General features: G+C 34.4%; 1 protein-coding gene across 7 annotated transcripts in view; it reads left to right on the top strand.

Moving 5' to 3' along the window:
• The first annotated feature begins 2969 nt into the window (after positions 1-2969).
• Positions 2970-10169, top strand: part of LOC129749972 (cadherin-related tumor suppressor) — a 339347-nt gene continuing 332147 nt past the window's right edge. For 4 of the 7 annotated variants that reach the window (XM_055745134.1, XM_055745129.1, XM_055745132.1 and 1 more), the window contains exon 1: positions 2970-3302. The gene's annotated coding sequence lies outside the window, so the exon portion shown is untranslated. Of the gene's footprint in view, positions 3404-3621; positions 3662-10169 lie in introns of those variants that run through there. The other 3 variants (XM_055745133.1, XM_055745130.1, XM_055745137.1) reach the window with 3 other exon arrangements.

Below are 10169 nucleotides of genomic sequence, written 5' to 3'. Positions count from 1 at the left end.
ACCGATCGAAAACAATTTCGGTCTGTCATTGAACAAACTTATTGTTAATTTGGGAGATTTGACCGATTTGACATTTCACTGCGGAATATTTTTTCACTGTGGTGAGTTCACGTTCACGTTCGCGTCCGATTTCACAAGGACTGTAAACCGGGCTTTACATGGGAAAATTATGAAAAAAATATTTGTTCCAATGTATCAATCGTTCGAGCGTAAAATGAACTTCATAATGCCATATTTTCAAAGCAATGGAAAACTCTCAACTTTTTTCAGAACAAGTTTTCTAAAATGTTGATTATGAGTACAATTGATCCCCTAGAGTTGGGTACAATTGATCCCCCTTCCAAACGGCATATTCTTCTTCTGAATTGATCGTTTTTATTGCTGATTACGAAATTACTAATATTTATCCAAAAACTAATATTTATCAAACAATTGTCTGAAGAAAAGAGCAAAAATAATTAATTTTATCTAGATTATAAAAAATAGCGCCTTTAAGTATGCATTGTTATTAGCGTTGAGACAAAGTTATAAAATTTTCTTCTTATGTCTGCTATAAATTGTGAAATGAGAACAAACATGACCAAAATAGTTAATTAACATTCTATCTTGGGGTTTTGTTTGATTTATATACAAGGATTAGGGCTTCCTGAACAAAAGACTCCTTCAATAGGGGATCAAGTCTCCCCTAACTTTAGCAAAATCGCAATTTTTTTACTCCCACGAAAATGCTTCCAGTTCATCAACGGGTTCAAGTATCGTTCTAATTTTTGGAGCATAGAAACTTGAAGTTACAAGCTGTCAAAAAATGTCAAAGACGGCGAGTTGCTAAATTTTTCCAAAAAGATATGGTGAAAATAAGAAAAGGGGATCAAGTATCCCCACACTTCCCTAAAGATTTATTTGTATTTTTAACATGTTTTACAGCAATTTTTGTTTTCGAGGTTGAAAGCTGAAATTTCCGTGCAACATAACATTACATTTTTTTGTGTACTTCACGTGAAAATGAACGTGAGAAATCCTATTTCGTCAATAACTCAACAACGCGACGAAACTGTGATAGTTTATAGTATCGATCAGTTCGGTGATTACTTATGAAAAAGTCGACATTTTGAGGCGAACTAATCTGTAAGTACACATAGAATTTTTGGCTCGATTTCCAGCAAAAAAAAAATGCTTGAATAGTCCAGCAATCCAATTTTTTGCTTGAAAGTCTTGCTGATTTTTCCAGCACTTGATCTTCATTGCTAAAAAAACAGCAATCGATCTGTCAAACTCAAATTTGTTTTTGTTTTTGCTCATTTTTTCTCGATGCGCGCTAAAATTGTTTGACTCCATATTCCAGCGATGAAGAATATAAACCAAAGGTATGTTTTTTCGAAGAGAAAGAAATCTTTTTGTTAAAGAAACTAATTATTTTTATTTTTATTTAAGATGGAGCGACTTGGCGAAAACCCACTAACTGGAAGATGTAATTTAATTTTGTTATAAAAATTTAATAAATGTCGCTCAAGAAATTTTTTTAAGGTTTGGAGATTTATGTTGATAAGATATTTGTGTATTATGGATTATATGTTCATTTCTTTTGCTGGAAGTCCTTAGCGGAACTGATTGATGGTTCCAATTTGTCGGAAGATAATTCCAGACCAATATGATGGACAAAAACTGAATTCACTTTTGAAATATTTTTTTATGGACAGTGAAACATGGAATTGTTAACGAACGCTACACTTTTTGTTGTATTTTAAATCATGCTTGTGGAATAGAGGAAAAACATGTATCAACTAAGGCTGGAGGGATCAACTAAATAAACAGTGTTCAACATAGAAAACGCAGAGAGTCAAAGTTCAGGCTGACAATGATGAGGGTCTTTAGATGGGACCCAGAGCTTTTGAAAATCGTGGATTCCTGCATAAGCTTTACAAATGGCTCTCCCAAACGAAAAGCTCTTCCCACTGGGTGAAACTAATGCTCCGTTGCTTCTACGCATAAACAACCCAACAAACCTGGTGGTTGAATTTTAACACCACCACTTTCAATCAACGACCAACATCGATCGGTCAAGAATGTTGCTGCTGATTATCGCTCGAGGAATTTTTTAGACAAATGAAAAGATCGCACCAACATTATGCTTCGTTTGCGTACGTCTTTGGGTCTTTGAGAAGAAGTGGTCGCACCTCCACCAGGATATCGGTGTTTCTTGAAGCCATGAAGGTTGGGGTTGGGAGCAGAAAAGCTCACAAATACTTTCCTTTTACTGGTCTCTATAGGTCCCCCCATTTGGGTGTTTGAGTAAGCGGTCCGCGATTTTGCGGCTGCCGGTGGCGATGCAGGCAGGTTCTTCCCGTTTTTTTTTCGTGACCATACCAGGAGAGATAGTTGGTCCGGTTAGGCCAGAGAGCGAGCCATCGATCTTATTTCTCATGGGTGCCAACTTTAGGTGCTTTGCTCCTGAATAATAGAATTTTAAATCTTATTTTCCTAATGGAAGTTTTAGTAGGGTAGATCAAATCATCCCCCCATACTTTAAGTGATATATACTAAATGACACAGGTGTCTTTGTACGATGAGAGGAGTTAAGATTAGAAAACACCAACCATTGAATTTATAGGTATGTTGAATAGAATTAAGAATATTGTGATACAAATTATTTGTACGATCAACAGTTATTGTTTTCTGTTTTTCACTGATCCTTCATAAAAAACGCCTAAATTTATACCATCTATGATGATTGTTTAATGAATTTTTGTTGGACAAATTTGACGACCCCAACAATAAACATCAAGAAAAAAAAAACTCCTTGGCAACTCTGCCCGTCTTGAACCTTCCTCGCAAGAGTTCATCTCTTTTGGGACCTCATCGACTCAACTGAGCCGGCAGCAAGAAAGAAGTGTTGGGTTGAGCTGAGCTGGCTCTGGCCTCCTAACCGATGGTTTGTGCAATGAACCGCTCAGTATCGACCTGATCGCGAGTTTGTGTGGAAGTTCTGCGGGTTTGGTCCGCTCCGTGTGGCAACAAAAATCTAGGACCGCGGAGGATACGATCGGAACGCGCGCGCACCCGCTTCCCGAACTTTCCACAGTTTTTCTCACTCTAACACTCGCTCAATCACTGACTGCATCTCTTTCTAGCAGTTATCGAATACCTTTGGACCTTTCAGCGAGCTGAGTACGGGTTGAATGCTGCTAGTTTTGTGTTGTTGAGCTGAAGAAGCAAAAAGAAGAGAAGAACGGAAAACAAGAACAAGCAGAGATTGTATGCGATCAAGTGGAAGATCGGAAAGAAGAAAATCCCGACTAGAAGAGGTAAAGTGAAGAAACCTTCTTAATGTGGTCCCTCTAGGAGAAAAAAAGTGGTTTTGGGTGGATGGCATACAAGGGGTCGTTGTAATACCTGGACTTAGTAAGTGCGTGATCAAGCCTTCGAAGTTCAGATTTACTGGTAGTGATTTTTTTTTTTTCAAAACTTTTCAAAGTCTCTTAAGCTTGGTTTATGTTTCATGGTTAAAACATGTTAAAAAATTAGCGTTTGTTTGATGCTTTCAGTGAGCTTTAATTTGACGATCAATGATGATTGACGGACTGGCACGTGAGAACATAAATTGCGGATGCTGATTGCTTGAAGATTTGTTGAAATTATTACTCCCGAAGGGCTGTGGGTTGTGGTGGGTCCTTTCTAGAGGCATTGCTTCAAATCAAACAAAATAAAGAGAGAATCCTTCAGCTCGGTGTGCTTTCTGTTCGTGTGAATGAGCTCCCAAGCCCCAGAGGATCCCCAGCAAAAAAAGGGAGGAAAAAAAGGTAAAAAGGAGTAAAAAAGTGGAGCAGTTAAAATAAGAGAAAAAAGATAATTTATGAAAATGTATGCAATTCGATTTTGCGACGTGTAACACGTTCTGGATGTTATTACTGTTGTGCTTCGGCTTCTGTTCTGTTCGGCCTTCCAGGTCTCCCGGGCTCAAGATTGTATATTCTTTGGCTATTTCCAATCGAGGGGGAAAAATCATGCGAGTGAGTTTAAGGTGTCTTCGGTATGCCCCAACTGATGATGATGGATAACGTCTGCCCTTGCGCGATGCGAATGCCAGGCCAGTCCATGCCAAGCAAAGTGTCGAACCAGACAGACAGACCGATCGAGAAGAACCGTTTCCATCATCATCTTCTTGAGCCGGGACCTGGTCAGTTTGGTTTTGGTTTCGGTTTTGGGTCTCGTCATTTTCTCTCATCATCGCGAGCCGGATCAGAAACAAGCATGTGTATTCGGCTGACAAAACTCCGACGTTGTCGATCTTTTCCGATGATGAACGCATCGAAACACATCTTCCACGGTTTGTAAAAATTAAAAATGCGAATTTATATTTTAGTGGAGTCCGCAAACGGCACTCATCGATTGCCGGAATCGTTAGCTAGGGCTTGTTGTATCAAGGACTGGAAATGGAGGCGCACAAGAGACTAACTTCCATCATGTGATAAATATTCAATCTTTAATGGTGTTCTGTCAGCATGCGACAATGAGGCGGACCTTTTTTCTGTTTTTGCTCAGACAATTCTCTAGAGTAATTTACTTAGAAAGACATTTTGGGACAAAATTAATGATTCGAAAAAAAAATTGCCAACACAATCGAGTGTTTAAATGGTTAGATGTTGGTTTTCGGTATATCGGAGAAACAGTTTGTGGTTTAAAAATTGTTTCGACTCACAAACATTCTTGTGATGAAAAGTTAAAAAGGATTGTGACATTAAAAATCGATGTTAAACTTGGAATCAAGCTGATGATATCCTAAATTTCTATTCAGTTTACTATTTTTCTACAGTGTTTTAATGAAAAATAATTATAGAACAGCTTGCTAAGTTGAGTAACAAGATTCGAAAGAGTTTTGTCATTTTCACCTACAATTCTGATGTTTTATATTCAAATCAATAAAATTAAAAACTAAATCAGGTATGGCTTTCATTTTCAATTCTAACGGAAAAAATAAAACACCTCAAATATTAGGTTGGATTCAAACCCAACTGCCTAATCTTATTGATTTTCGAATAGATATTATATAGGGTTAGTTGCCCTACTTTGGACCCTTTAAGCGGTGGTTTTTAAATAATCATGATTTTCTCAAAAATGAACGGGAAAATTATATCCTGTAGGAAATTTTTATATAAGTCATGATCTTGTCTGAAAGTTTCAATGAAAATTTTCATCATAGATTACGCCGTTATTGAGAGATTTGCAAAGATATGGATGATCAAAAGTTCCAACATTGAACCTACTGTTCCTATTTTGGTACTGAACCGGTTCCTTTTAATGGACCTAGAACTAAAATTCATATAAAAGTATGATTTTTGGAAAATAAATAAACAAATTCATTGAAAATGTAATCTTCAATTAGAGATGTACCGAATAGTGGTATTCGGCGAACGGCCGAATACCGAATATTGACCTTTTCAACTATTCGGCCAAACGAATATTCGGCCGAATATTCGGTCGAATATGCTCTTGAATTTGTAATGAAAAAAACCTAAGCGATTATTTCAATGCTTTCTATTTCTTCCATATTAATGCCCCTCATGTTTTTTAGTCGATTATTCTCAACCAGATAATATTATCGGATGATGTATAACAAGATATTTTTTAAATTGGGGTCCTTGTTATTGTTGTACATTTATTTAAAGAGGGTTTTTAGCCTTAAACTTTTACCCTCAGTAGGGGTCTTCATGATATTTTAAATGTCACCAAACAACTAAAAAGACATCAGATGACCAAAGAGATTGCGTTCCTATGAAATTTGGGATAAAACATGTTGAAACAGGTGCCAAGCTATTTGAAATTGCTTTTCTGATATTGCATTAGATGAAGGTCGAATTTTAGCAAGGTATCTTCAGAATAGTTGTTGAAAAGATAAATCATCTTTAACCTTAAGCACACCATACTTTCAACCACACGTATCCATATGATCAGGCATTCAGAACAGTTTTTGAAGAAAAAAAAAAAATAAAAAAGTTCAAAATTTATGTATATTTTTTGTTTTTGTAAAATCGTTATTGAACACAAAATATAAAAATTTTTAAAGAAGGATTTCAGTTTCTTATTTGATTTAGCAAATAATCTGAAAAAACTCGAGCAAAACTCGGAAAATTGTTAACAATATATGAACACCCCAGCCAGATTTGACTAATCTGGATTCTTTACTGGATTTATGGGCAAGCCTGAATATATCCAGAAAATCTGGAATAAACTATAATCAAAGTATGAAACGATACCGTTCAGTAATCACCTGAACGATCTACAGTGAAAGATACGCGGATACACCATAGATGGTTTGATGAAACCATGGTTGTGTAGCTTTTACAACATTTCTTTTTGATATTTGATAAATTACCAAAATTATTTGAAAATTTTACAAGTCTGTAGTAGATATTCGGCCTATTCGGCATATTCGGCCGAATACTTAGCTCAACTATTCGGTGAGCCGAATATTCGGCTTAACGGTTTTTCGGCGGTATTCGGCGCCGAATATTCGGCCAACCGAATATTCGGTACATCTCTATCTTCAATCAATTATTATCATAAAAAAGTATTACAGCTTTTTAACATTAAGAAAACAAAAATTTCTGTTATGAATTTCACAAACACTTCCATTCCCCGTCAGCTCTATCAGCAGAACAATAGCTGAAACTTGTTTGTGTCTACTTATTTATAGTTTATATCCGTAAAGCTGGCAAAAACTGTTAAGAATATTCAATATTGGTTCAGAATTATGCCTCAATCAAAAATTCGCACCTTTGTTGATTTATTGGTGTTGATACAAAGTTTTGGTGATGTTAGGTCTAAACATGGAACATCAAAGTCGATAGTTTCCTATATTTGGACCCTTTGCAAATTTTCCGAGATTTCCATTGATTTTCATGACTTTTAGGAAAAATAGGTAGGATGGTTCACATTCTTCACTATGAAAGTAATTTTCTTCTAAGCTTTGGATTGGACAGTAAAAAACCGTGATTTTTCCTTAAACACTCTAATTTCTTAAAACGCGCCCCACTAAATGAGCTGTCTGATTTACTACTGATGAGAAGGTACATTTTCAAAAACGTTGAAAATTTTATCAGAAAGACTTTTTATGTCAAAAAACGGTATAATAGGGTTCAAGAAGAATAAGAGTTCATTGTGCGCATAAGAATATATTAATTTTATGCCAGCAAAAAGAATTATTTACAATTTTCGGCATTTTAGGACTAAAGTAGGCTCTAGGTCCAAAGTAGGAGCACTTACCCTATGTTGGATTCAATTTGCGATTAATGCATATTCTTTCTCAGATTAAAAAGTAATTTCATGCAGATAAAATCAAATTTGGGTTTCCCAAATTCATTCAAATCTGAATCTTTTTCGATGCACCTTTTTAAAATAAGATTGCCAGAGTTTTTCCCGCACGTCTCCGTAATCCGGGTAAATCCGGGTTGTTTTATCTAAAAACCTGGCAAAATCTGGGCATTTGATTTCAAACATTTCAACCCAAAATCCAGGCTATATCCGGACCAAACCCTAGAAAAAAAATCAAAAAGAAAAACACTTGAAACCATTTTTTCTTCAAATATCAAAATTTTTCATTCCACCAAAGCGTTCTTGAGTTTTCGTTTTTGGACGCACACATGGAAAGAAATTAAGAACTCAAGTTGAGTTTTTTTCTGATTTTGTGAATAAATCTTGGTGAAATTCTGGCTTTTTTCCAATGAAATCCGGCCGAGCGCGATCGGACTTTTCCCAAATTTTGTATCAAATATCCGGGTAATTCCGAGTATACTAAGGTTGCCCGAACTTTTACATTTGATTTCAAAATTAATGACCAAAAAACCGGACAATATCCAGACAAATTGAATAATTTCATGCAAAATTCCGGGCAAATATTTCTATGATATCCGGGCAACCGGGCCGGACTGGACTTGCCAAATTTTGTATTAAATATTCGGGCAATCGGATAAAACCGAGCAATTTGGCAACCTTACATTATATGGCTTTATTGCAAGTAATATAACTAGACTGTGGTACAAGGAATGTTTTTTTGGGATTCCTCCTATGAGTTCTAGATAAAATTTTCTGATTCTGCCAACAAAAATTTGAACAAATCATTGGAATTTTGAGCTAAGATTAGATTCCATCGCATTTTTTTTCCTGAATTTTCCTGAATCTCATTTCCTGGATTCCGAATTTGTGTTCATAAAAATATAAATTTAATTTTTCCCAAGAAAATGAATTTTATAATTTGAATTCAAAACTTAAATCCTGAATTCTAATTGTTGAAATTGTAATCTTTTTTTCAAATCCTGACTAAATTAAAGTTTAAAATTTTGGTAATATTTATGATATAGAAAATAAATCTTAAATGCCTTTTCTTCCACTGATCCAATTTCTGCAGGTAATTTTTAATTTTAGCTTCAATGGGCTGCGTTTGAATAAAAGAAAATAATTTAGAATCCAAAGTCGGAATGTTGAACAGACACTTATGTCAGAAAATCCTTCAAGAATTTCCTATTAAAAAATCGAAATAATGATTTGAAATATAAGTTGCATCCTAATTGACTAAAGAACTCAGATAAAGTAGTATTCCATCTTGATTTAGTTTTTTTTTAGATAAATTTTTTGTTCAAATTTTTAAAAATTACCATCTTGAATCTGTAATAGGAATGTGAATTTATAAAACAAATCAGAAATATGGATACTTTTTTTTGTGTAAATTTAGCTGTCGATAGAATTCTATATTAATTTATTTTTTTCTCTCTAAATTCGATTAGTTCCAAAAAAATTTACTGGTATTTTAAACTTGAATTCGGAGTCAAAATTTAGGTTTATTAATTAATAAATAGTCATCATTAGAAGTGCACTGCACCTTACTACCTACCTTAAGAAAGAAAACAGAAATAGCACAACAAATCAACCTCGGAGGAATCTCGAACGTTTTTTTAGTTATAAAAGTGTGGCAAGGTCTTGCAAAAAGACATGTGAGGGAATCGAGAAATAAAAACGCTTGAGCTAATGCACAAGACAGGACCGACAAATCCAGATCAGACTGCTGGACTAGAATGTTAAAAAATCTTTTTTATCAAATACAAAATATTCTAAACGACACATTTTGGCAGAAAATTGAAAATAATTGAACATTTTCTGTCATATTGGAGATGACATACATTTTTTTCGAGTTTTTTTTTTCATTGAGGAACGAATATTCATTAGAATCAGTTTCAATTTGAGTTTCACAAGGTAACAAAATTAATAATTTTTCGACGTGAATGCAATTTGAAAGCTGATTTGACTGGATTTGACTGATGGAATTTGAAGCGTCGTAATAAAATATGATTTTTTTTATTTTTTCTATCAGCTCTCGAATTCAAAATTCAAGGGTTAGTTTTTGAAGATAGTCACAAATTAATTTAAAATAGTTGTGCTCATTTTTGTCACAAATGTTCAATATTACAAAGCCATACAAAATGATGTCTTATGACTTCCAAGAATAAAAAATACAGAAGTTTTCTTAAGATTTGTTGTTTGGTGTTTTGACGAAACTTTTAGGAAGTTTCTAGCTCAAAAGAATCTTATACCTATATTTTTTTTAAAGCATAAGTCGAAACGTTTTGCGGACTTTAATAGAGTTGTTAAAAAGATTAAAATCTTCATAATTTAAAATTCTTAAAACGCTTTTTAGCTATGTCAGCAATAGTTGACACCAGCATCTTTCCGGATCAGTTATTACACATGGACACCAAAAGTGCTGTTCCCCTGTGTTGTTCAAAGGCGTTCAAAAAGGTGCAAATCTCATTCTTGGAAAAATTTATCACATTTAAATATTATCTTCATAAAGCGATTTAAAATGGGATAGTTATGAATGCGCTTATCTTGAAAACCATTCGTTTGATCGAAAAACTTTCCAAGAAGGAAATGAAGGTGTAGGGAATGAGTGGGTTGTCATTAAATAATAAACATATTTCGGATTAATTGTTTTGAATTCAGTAAAAATTACATGAAATTGATTACTCGTTTTTCCTCTTATTGGGTAACATTTCACGCAGGGTCACTACAGAAGATAATCTTATAAAAAAATATGAAAAATACTAAAAAAAAAACCATTTCTTGTAAGAATTAGTTCTACTTTATTCTTGGTAGCTCCCATCGGTCGATGTAATGATATT

The sequence above is a fragment of the Uranotaenia lowii genome, chromosome 2, assembly GCF_029784155.1.
Source record: "Uranotaenia lowii strain MFRU-FL chromosome 2, ASM2978415v1, whole genome shotgun sequence".
NCBI lineage: Eukaryota > Metazoa > Arthropoda > Insecta > Diptera > Culicidae > Uranotaenia > Uranotaenia lowii.
The sequence above is the reverse complement of the archived record's forward strand: the minus strand, read 5'-3'. Positions and strand labels throughout refer to the sequence as shown.